Genomic DNA, 9,630 nt, shown 5'->3' on the forward strand with positions numbered 1-9,630 from the left:
CAGGAGAACTGCTTGGACCTGGGAGGCAGAGGTTGCAGTGAGCCAAGATCATGCCACTGCACTCTAGCCTGGGCTACAGATTAAGACTCTGCCTCAGGAAAAAAAAAAAAGAGAGAGAGAGAGAGAAAGAGATGCTAATGGGCCATAGCCCATGGCAGCAGCTGCCTGGGTAGATCACCAGGGGATGCCCAGGTATGGTGAGTGAGGGGCCTTTGACATGGGTGAGAGATTCTTTATACCAGGGATGCCTTCATATGGAAAAACATGTCTCTTTTAAGGGGAAGCAGTTTGGGTCAACTAACATTTATTTAATTATAGACTGGCTTACCCCACACCCATTCTGAACCTCCTTTCCCTTACATTCTAGAGGCTGGAAAAATGAACATCTTTCTTTTTTTTTTTCATCTGTAGCTGTAGGGAACATCTGACAGTGTCCTGTCAGTGACAGGCAGAAACCTGCTTGGGTTTTGGAAAAGCTTGCTTTTTAATAAATGAGACAGATGTGTCTGGCACCATCCCTTCCTCCTGTATCTTGCCTTGAATAGGGATGTGATACCTGGAGCCATGGCATCCATATTGTGACTCTAAGAAAAAGTCCAAGAAAAATACAGGTTGTCGTTCTCAGTATTATTGTGTCCTAAACCAATGCCAGCTACTGACAATATCCAGACTTCTTGCTATTAAAAAAAAAAATCTCAATTTATTTCATCTCCTACTAGTTGACTTTTCTGTTTCCCATCATTGAAAAACATTCCTAAGTGACAAACTTACTATGGACATTTTCATAGGGAAGGAAACTTCAAGGAGCCCCTTAGCCTTTACAGTTGAACTTGGAGATGAGTCGCCACGATCCTCTACCTAGAAAAGAAAATATCTGGAAAGAAGCTTCCTCCCTCCCTGGAACTGGAGGACCTGGACCTCCTAGCTCTGCTAGGTGCCCTGGTTGGCCTTTCCCCAGATGAAGGGGCCTGCATTGCTCATTTCCTGCAGGATAAATCCAGGCCCTGGGCTGAGCGCCAAGTAAATGAAAAAGACAGCTTCACCCTGATAGTCCCTCTGCCCCTCTGTCCCCTGAGGATCCCAGATTGTGCTCTGGATGCATATGTGCCTGAGCCACACCTGGAGCTCACTCCCAGGATGATGGCATGGCTGCTGCGGAGGCACAGCTTTGTCTCTTTTGCCCCATCCCTCCTCCTGGGATCATAGGAGCACATAACCCCATCTCAAGAGGCTTTCCAGACAAACTCTGGGGATCCAGGCAGCCTGAAAAATAAAAGGCAGACCCCGGAGAATCAGCAGAATGAAACTAAAGTCTTCACTATGCTATCACTTTACTGCCTTTGTTAGGAGATGAAGTAGTTAATCCGGGATAATTGTTCTTTCTCTCCTTCAAGGGCTCCTCTGCCATCCTCCATATCTGCTCATTCTCATCCTTCATTCATTTTATGGTTTCCATTTCTCCTAAAAACCCTGATATCCTTGAGTATCCTCTGCCAGCCAGACTTTCCTCCCGAGTTCCAGCCTCAGATACTCAGCTATTGCACAGCTGCACCTGGGCCCCATAAACTTACTGTGTGTAAAATGTAAGTGTTCGCTGTACCCAAATCTGCTTCTACCCCTACATACCTTAATGGCAGCAATTCCCCTGTAATAATTTCCTGTTGCGGCTATAACAAATGGCCACAAGCCTAGGGGTTTATAAGATCTTAGATTTATCTTACAATTCTGTAGATCAGAAATCCAAAATGTGTCTCACTGGGTGAAAATCAAGGTAGAGGTAGTGCTATATTCTCCTTGGAGGGTCCGGGGAAAATCCATTTTCTTGCCTTTCCAGCTTCCAGGTGCTGCCAGCATTTCTTGACTGCTGGCGTCGTCCATCTGCCAAGCCAGAAATCACATCACTCCAACCTCTGCACACATCAACACATCTCTTTCTCTGATGCTCTTTTCTCCCTCTTTTACTTATAAGGCTTCTTATGGCCAGGTGCAGTGGCTCTCACCTGTAATCTCAGCACTTTGGGAGGCTCAGGCGGGTGGATTACCTGAGGTCAGGAGTTAGAGACCAGCCAACATGGCAAAAACCAGTCTCTACTAAAAATAGAAAAGTTAGCTGGGCATGGTGGCACGTGCCTGTAATCACAGCTACTGGTGAGTCTGAGGCAGGAGAATAGCTTGAACCCAGGAGGCGGAGGTTGAAGTGAGCCAAGATCACACCATCGCACTCCAGCTTGGGTGACAGAGTGAGCCTCTGTCTAAAAAAATAAATAAAAGTCTTTTGTAATGACATTTTGCATCCCTGCTAATCTAAGATTTATTAATTTAATCACATCTGCAATGCCCTTTCTTTTTGTTTTCTTTCCTTTTTTTTCTTTCTATTTATTTATTTTTTTGAGGCAAGATCTCCCTCTGTCGCCCAGGCCACAGTGCAGTGGCACAATCTCAGCTCACCGCAACCGCCACCTTCCAGGTTCAATAGATTCTCATGCCTCAGCCTCCTCAGTAGCTGCGAACTACAGGTGTGAGCCACCACACCCAGATAAGTTTTGTACTTTTAGTAGAGATGGGGGTCTTGCCATGTTGCCACTATACCTGGCCTATGCTACTAAGTTTTGGGATAATTTTTTTTTTTTTTTTGAGCCGGAGTTTCGCTCTTGTTACCCAGGCTGGAGTGCAATGGCGCGATCTTGGCTCACCGCAACCTCTGCCTCCTGGGTTCAGGCAATTCTCCTGCCTCAGCCTCCTGAGTAGCTGGGATTACAGGCATGAACCACCGTGCCCAGCTAAATTTTTTTTTTTTTTTTTTTTTTTTTTTAGTAGAGACGGGGTTTCACCATGTTGACCAGGATAGTCTCCATCTGTTGACCTCGTGAATCACCCACCTCGGCCTCCCAAAGTGCTGGGATTACAGGCGTGAGCCACCATGCCCAGCCCATTTTTGGGATAATTTTTAATGCAGTAATAACTCTTTCAAAGGGCCAGAGAGGTGGAGTTGGAGAGGGGTCTTTTAAAGCAGATCCCCTGTAAAAATATCCTTAAACACGACAGGCATGGTGGCTCATGTCTGTAATCTTAGAACTTTGGGAGGCTGAGGCAGGTGGATCACTGAGGTCAGGAGTTCAAGACCAGCCTGGCCAACATGGTAAAACCCCATGTCTACTAAAAACGCAAAAATTAGCTGGGTAAGATGGTATGCACCTGTATTCTTCCAACTGCCAAACCAAAAATGAGCTGGGCATGGTTGGCGGGCACTGGTAGTCCTAGCTACTCAGGAGGTTGAGGCAGCAGAGTCGCTTGAATGCAGGAGGCAGAGGTTGCAGTGAGCCAAGATCGCACCACTGTACTCTAGCCTGGCAACAGAGTGAGACGCCATCGCAAAAAAAAAAAAAAAAAAAAAAAAAAAAAAAAAAAGCCAGGCACAGTAGCTCACACCTGTAATCCCAGCACTTTGGAAGGCCATGGCAGGCAGATCACCTGAGGTCAGGAGTTTGATATCAGCCTAACCAACATGGAGAAACCCTGTCTCCCGTATCTACTAAAAATACAAAATTAGCTGGGCATGTTATCGTATGCCTGTAATCCCAGCTATTCAGGAGGCTGAGGCAGGAGAACTACTTGAACCCGGGAGGTGGAGGTTGCGGTGAGCCAAGATCGTGCTATTGCTCTCCAGCCTGGGCAACAAGAGTAAAATTCCATCTCAAAAAAAAAAAAAATTCTTAAACAGCTGTGTCGCCTGGCACCTTTTGATAGCTGTGTCCTCTGCCTGGGGTGCCTGATTTTCACATGGCTGACTCTTTCTTTGTTTTTTGTTTTTTGAGATGAAGTTTTGCTCTTGTTGTCCAGGCTGGAGTGCAATGGTGCAATTTCGGCTCACCACAACCTCCGCCTCCTGGGTTCAAGCGATTCTCCTGCCTCAGCCTCCCGAGTAGCTAGGATTACAGGCGTGTGCCACCACACCTGGCTAATGTTGTATTTTTAGTAGAGACACGGTTTCACCATGTTGCCCAGGCTGGTCTTGAACTCCTGACATCAGGTGATCTGCCCACCTTGGCCTCCCAAAATGCTAGGATTACATGTATGAGCCACGGTGCCCTGCCATGGCTGACTCTGTTATCACTCAACTCTCCCTAGAAAGATTCTTCCAGCTGCCAAACCAAAGTAGTGCCCGCCTTTCCACAGTCATCTTCTGCACCGCATTTATGACTCTGATAGGTCCGTCTACTGGAATGGAGGCACCATGAGAGCAGGGAGCACCCTCTCAGTCAGCACAATGCTCTCAGCACACAGAACAGCGCTTGACATACATAGATGAGCCCACCAGCTCTCATTTGCTGCCTGTGCTTCCCTGCGGCCCACGCTTCTTGTCATACTGCAGGACGTGAAGTTTCTCTTCAGTCCTTCTGTCTCACGCATTGTTCCTTCTCCCAGAATGCCTTTTCTTTTTCTCTTCTTCTTCAGTTGTTCAGATGACTGACACCTACACAACTTTTTTTTTTTTTTTTAAGACAATGGTCTTGCTCTATTTCTAAGGCTGAAGTGCGTGGTGTGACCACAGCTCACTACAGCCTTGACCTCCCAGTCTCAAGCAATACTCCCACATCAGCCTCCTTAGTAGCTGGGACCACATGTTTGCACCACCGTGCCTGGCTAATTTTTGTATTTTTTGTAGATACAGGGTTTTGTCATATTCCCCAGGCTTGTCTGAAACTCCTGGGCTTAAGTGATCTGCCCACCTCAGCCTACCAAAAAGTGTTGGGATTACATGCGTGAGCCACTGCACCCAAGACCTACACAGATTTTAAGAAAGGTCAGCTGGCCAGGTGTGGTGTCTTACACCTGTAATTAATCCCAGCACTTTGGGAGGCCAAGGCGGGCGGATCATGAGGTCAGGAGTTCGAGACCAGCCTGACCAACATGATGAAACTCTATTAAAAATACAAAAATTAGCCAGGCACAGTTGTGCATGCCTGTAATTTCTGCTACTCAGGAGGTTGAGGCAGGAGAATTGCTTGAACCCAGTTTGGGGGTTGGGCGAGATTGCAGTGAGCCGAGATCGCACCACTACATTCCAGACTGGGCAATAGAGCGAGACTCCGTCTCAAAAAAATGAAAAGGTCAGCTGCCTGTCAGGTGTCCCTCCTGAGTGCAGGCATTGCATGCTGGCTTCCCTGCCATCACACTTACTGTCCACTGGGGCTGTCGTTGACTACTGAAGCGTCTCTGCCTTGCCAGGTGTTGAAGAGCTGTGTCTCCTTCATCGTTACATCCCTAGGGTCCGTGGCTGTCTCATTGAGTGTTTGCTGAATAGAGAGGTGAGTAATGATGGGGTTGGCCTGTACCCACACGATGTCCTCCTTCTCAAGGCCTTGCCCCTGCTGGGTGAGGAAGGGATGAGATTTATTCTACATTACCTATGTGTGAGTGTCCCAACCTATGTAAAACTCACTTCTGCTGTGCAATAACCCTTGAGGTGAACTTGGGGGCACCGGAAACAGCCTTGGGCTGTATGGGCAAAGCAGTGACCTTAGCTGCCAATCACTGGAACCCCAGAACAGCTTTCTCTCATCTCAAGGTGGGATGCTGCCTCACCTTCCCCTCACGCTGCATCAGATGGGTTCCCTGGACTTCTGCTCTCTATGGACTCACAAACCCATGACTGCAGTCAGGGGAGGCAACGTTGTCTGTCCTGCTCTCCTCCCACTGCATGGGGGAGGCTAGCAGTGGCTTTGGTGATGTGAGTGTGTGAATTTGGGGCAGAAACCAGGTGGGGAAGAAGAAAGAGAGAAGAAGAGAGAAAGAGGAGAAGACAGTGGCCACTGCTGGCTGGCAGGAGTTGACTCCCACTCTGAAACGCCTAACAGAGTCCCCTGGATGCAGAATGTCTCCCCTCCCCCATGCAAAAACCCCCTTTCCAGAACAAAAGGCCTGTCACTGAAAGCACTTATTTCACAATAACAATAACAGCAGAACACACAAAGTACAAAAACATTTTTCTCAAAAATTTTCCCAATTCAATTCAACAAATATTTATTTTCCAGAAAAAGCAGAGATATATAAAGAAATAGAAATGTGGATTTTTTTTGTTCTCGTCTTTGATTGAAAAGCCTATCGGCACAACCAGGAGAACAGCACTGCCCCAGTGAGCCAAGCACAATGGGAAAGCATTTTTAAAATAGAAAAGAACGCTAATATATAAATACACCTAGGTAATTTTAAAACATAGTGCAGCCTCAACGCTAGGGTGGGGGATGGGCCTCAGGCTCACAGGCAACTTGTGTTCTGTCTTCCCTGCAGGCTGCCAGGGTGAACCTCCAACATTGTCTTAAAAAAAAAAAAATGTGTGATTTGGAGGAAAATGCAAAACGATCACTAATAAAGGTATACCCAGCTAGCAAAAACCAATGTGGAAAATAATTTAGAAAGTAAATGGGAGGCCGGGGGCAGTGGCTTATGCCTGTAATCCCAGCACTTTGGGAAGCCTAGGCTGGTGGATCACCTGAAGTCAGGAGTTCGAGACCAGCCTGATCAACATGGTGAAACTATGTATCTACTAAAAATACAAAATTAGCCAGGTATGGTGGCGCATGCCTGTGATCCTAGCTACTTGAGAGGCTGAGGCAGGAGAATTGCTTGAACATGGGAGGCGGAGGTTGCAGTGAGCTGAGATCATGCCATTTCACTCCAGCCTGGGCAACGAGAGCAAAAACTCCATCTCAAACAAGAAAAGAAAAGAAAAAAAAAAAGCAAATGAGAGTCAAGAGAGCCAGTTTGGGGTAAGAAAAGAGCACCGAACTAGAAGACAGAAGGCCACTTCCCTGCCCCATGCCTCAGTTTCCTCATTTGTAAAATGGATTCTATCACCTCTACTATTCCTTCAGGCTCTAATAGGCCATGATTCTAAAGGGATTGCTTAGGAACGTAGGGTCAAACATTGTGAAGAAGATGTGGAAATCCCATTAGGGACCTTCTAGTTACCTCTATCTGAAGACAAAGACCAGGGAAGACATCCCCAGATAAAGAATTGCAACCACAAAACTCCTTTAAGGAAAAGTAGTGGGCCCAACCAAACCGAGCAAGAGTTTTTAACCTGTGTGCCAGGAATTCTTTTACAGGTTTCGATCATCGAGTCAAATTGATCTTTGCCACTGCTGTGGGAACACATGTATTTTAGTGATTTCTCTTGTACAGAATGTGGACATGAGCAAGTTGTGTGAGACAATACACAGTGGGTACCACCTGCTGTCAGGTAGAGGCAAGAAGCATTGCTGAACAGGCCAAACTTTGCCAAGGATGGTGTCCGATATGATTTGGATACGTGTCCCTGCTCAAATCTCATATTGAAATGTAATCCCCAATGCTGAAGGTGGGGCCTGGTGGGTGGTGATTGGATCATGGAGCAGTTTCTCATGGTTAAATTCCATCCCCCCGGTACTGTTATCACCACAGTAAATTGTCTTGAGATCTGGTTGTTTGAAAGGGTGTAGCATCTCCCCACTGTTTCTTCCTCCTGCTGTGGCCATGTGGAGCTCCTTACTCCTACTTTGCCTTCTTCCATGATTGGAAGCTTCCCCAGAAGCAGAAGCCATGATGCTTCCTGTACAGCCTGCAGAATTGTGAGCCAATTAAACCTCTCTTCTTCATAAATTACCCAGTGTCAAGTTTTCTCTTTTTTTTTTCTGAGATGGAGTCTTGCTCTGTTGCCAGGCTGAAGTGCAATGGCGTGATCTCCACTCACAACTTCCGCCTCTTGGTTCAAGCGATTTTCCTGCCTCAGCCTCCAGAGTAGCTGGGATTATAGGCGCACACCACGATGCCCAGCTAATTTTTTGTATTTTCAGTAGAGACGAGGTTTCACCATATTGGCCAGGCTGGTCTTGAACTCCTGATCTCATAATCTGCCTGCCTTGGCCTCCCAAAGTGCTGGGATTACAGGTGTGAGCCACTGCACCCAGCCAAGTTTTCTTTTTATAGCAGTGTGAGAATGAACTAATACAGTGTCAGAGAGAGAGAAACAACTCTAGGCCGGGCGCAGTGGCTCAAGCCTGTAATCCCAGCAGTTTGGGAGGCCAAGGCGGGGCGGATCATGAGGTCAAGAGATTTAGTAGAGATGGTGAAACCCCGTCTCTACTAAAAATACAAAAATTAGCTGGGCATGGTGGCGTGCACCTGTAATCCCAGTTACTCAGGAGGCTGAGGCAGGAGAATTGCCTGAACCCAGGAAGTGGAGATTGCAGTGAGCTGAGATTGTGCCACTGCACTCCAGCCTGGCACGTGGCAACAGAGTGAGACTCTGTCTCAAAAAAAAAAGAGAGAAACAACTCTACCACACTGGTGACCTATCAGCACCAATGAGAGCCGATGGCCAGTGCTTTCATGGACTGTGTCTACAGAGACTGTAGCGGTGAGTGCAACAGCTCTGCTGGCTTGTTCAGTGTTGTTCTGAGCTCTTTTAGTGTCTTCGAGGATACTGCCAACACCCATAATATTTATAAATAAATATTTAGGGTAAGGTGTCTCACGCCTGTGATCCCAGCACTTTGGGAGGCCAAGGTGGGTGGACCACAAGGTCAGGAGTTCAAGACCAGCCTGGCCAATATGGTTAAACCCCATCTCTACTAAAAGTACAAAATTTAGCCAGGCGTGGTGGCACTTGCCTGTAATCCCAGCTATTCTGGAGGCTGAGGCAAAAGAATTGCTTTAATCCGGGAGGCAGAGGTTGCAGTCAGCCGAGATTGCACCACTGCACTCCAGCCTGGGCGACGGAGTGAAACTCCTTCTCAAATAAATAAATAAATATTTTAAAAGAAAACACCTGTAATAAATGTGCCATGAGCACTGTGGAAAACTGTGTACAAGGGATCCCCATGTTCCCTGTCTTACCAGTCAGGGAATTAGGCCTCTTAGGTCTCACTCCACCTTCTTCCTGTCCCTGAACACTTGTCTGTTTCAGCTCCCTCCTCTCCTCTGCTCTGGTTCTCTGCCCTCACCCAAACCCAACCCACACAGATGTACCAAGGGGGAACCTACCATATCCTCTCCCCCAACCCCACATCCACGGACACCTCTGTCCCGAAGGCCATCCCCTGGCATGATTATTTGCAGATCTTCTTTCTCTTTTGGGTCTCCCAAAGTTCAGGACTTGTACATCAACCAGGTGCAAACAAACAAAAAACGAACAAAACACACGAAATAAAAGTCCATGACTCTTCAGATAATTCAACCTGGAGGGAGAGGGAGGATGAGGCCTTTGGAATTGGGCTGAGCGATTAGGTCATAATTGATCTTTACTGTTGTAGCTGCAGATTATTTATCCCACTCCCAGAGGAGCGTGTGTCACCCGCCTGCCCCACCCCCAGCTTTCTGAATCGGAACTGCCTGCACCCAAGTGGAACAGGGGGACCGCGAATGGCTGCTGGGCTGTTTACTCATTCTCCCTCCTTGGGGGCCTCTGGCAGCTGCCCCTCCCTGGCATGTCACATGGATTTTTCTCACTCTCCTTTTTACTGTCATGGGGCATCTCAGACCTCCTGGGGAAGTGGGCCAGGGACCAAAGCCCAGGCCAAAGAGAGTGTCCTTACAGCAGCCTCCGTTCTTGAGTTCCTAAGAACTTTCCCAAGCATGCCCTGGAAAGGA

General features: G+C 47.4%; 1 long non-coding RNA gene across 1 annotated transcript; it reads right to left on the reverse strand.

Moving 5' to 3' along the window:
- Positions 1-1,046: 1,046 nt before the first annotated feature.
- On the reverse strand, positions 1,047-9,220 carry LOC128930224 (uncharacterized). The gene is made up of 3 exons (XR_013530029.1): positions 9,025-9,220; positions 5,182-5,372; positions 1,047-1,878 (listed from the first exon to the last, which is right to left on the reverse strand). It is a non-coding gene; the product is annotated as an uncharacterized LOC128930224 (long non-coding RNA).
- Positions 9,221-9,630: the final 410 nt, after the last annotated feature.

This window comes from Callithrix jacchus, chromosome 19 (assembly GCF_049354715.1).
Source record: "Callithrix jacchus isolate 240 chromosome 19, calJac240_pri, whole genome shotgun sequence".
Classification (NCBI taxonomy): domain Eukaryota; kingdom Metazoa; phylum Chordata; class Mammalia; order Primates; family Cebidae; genus Callithrix; species Callithrix jacchus.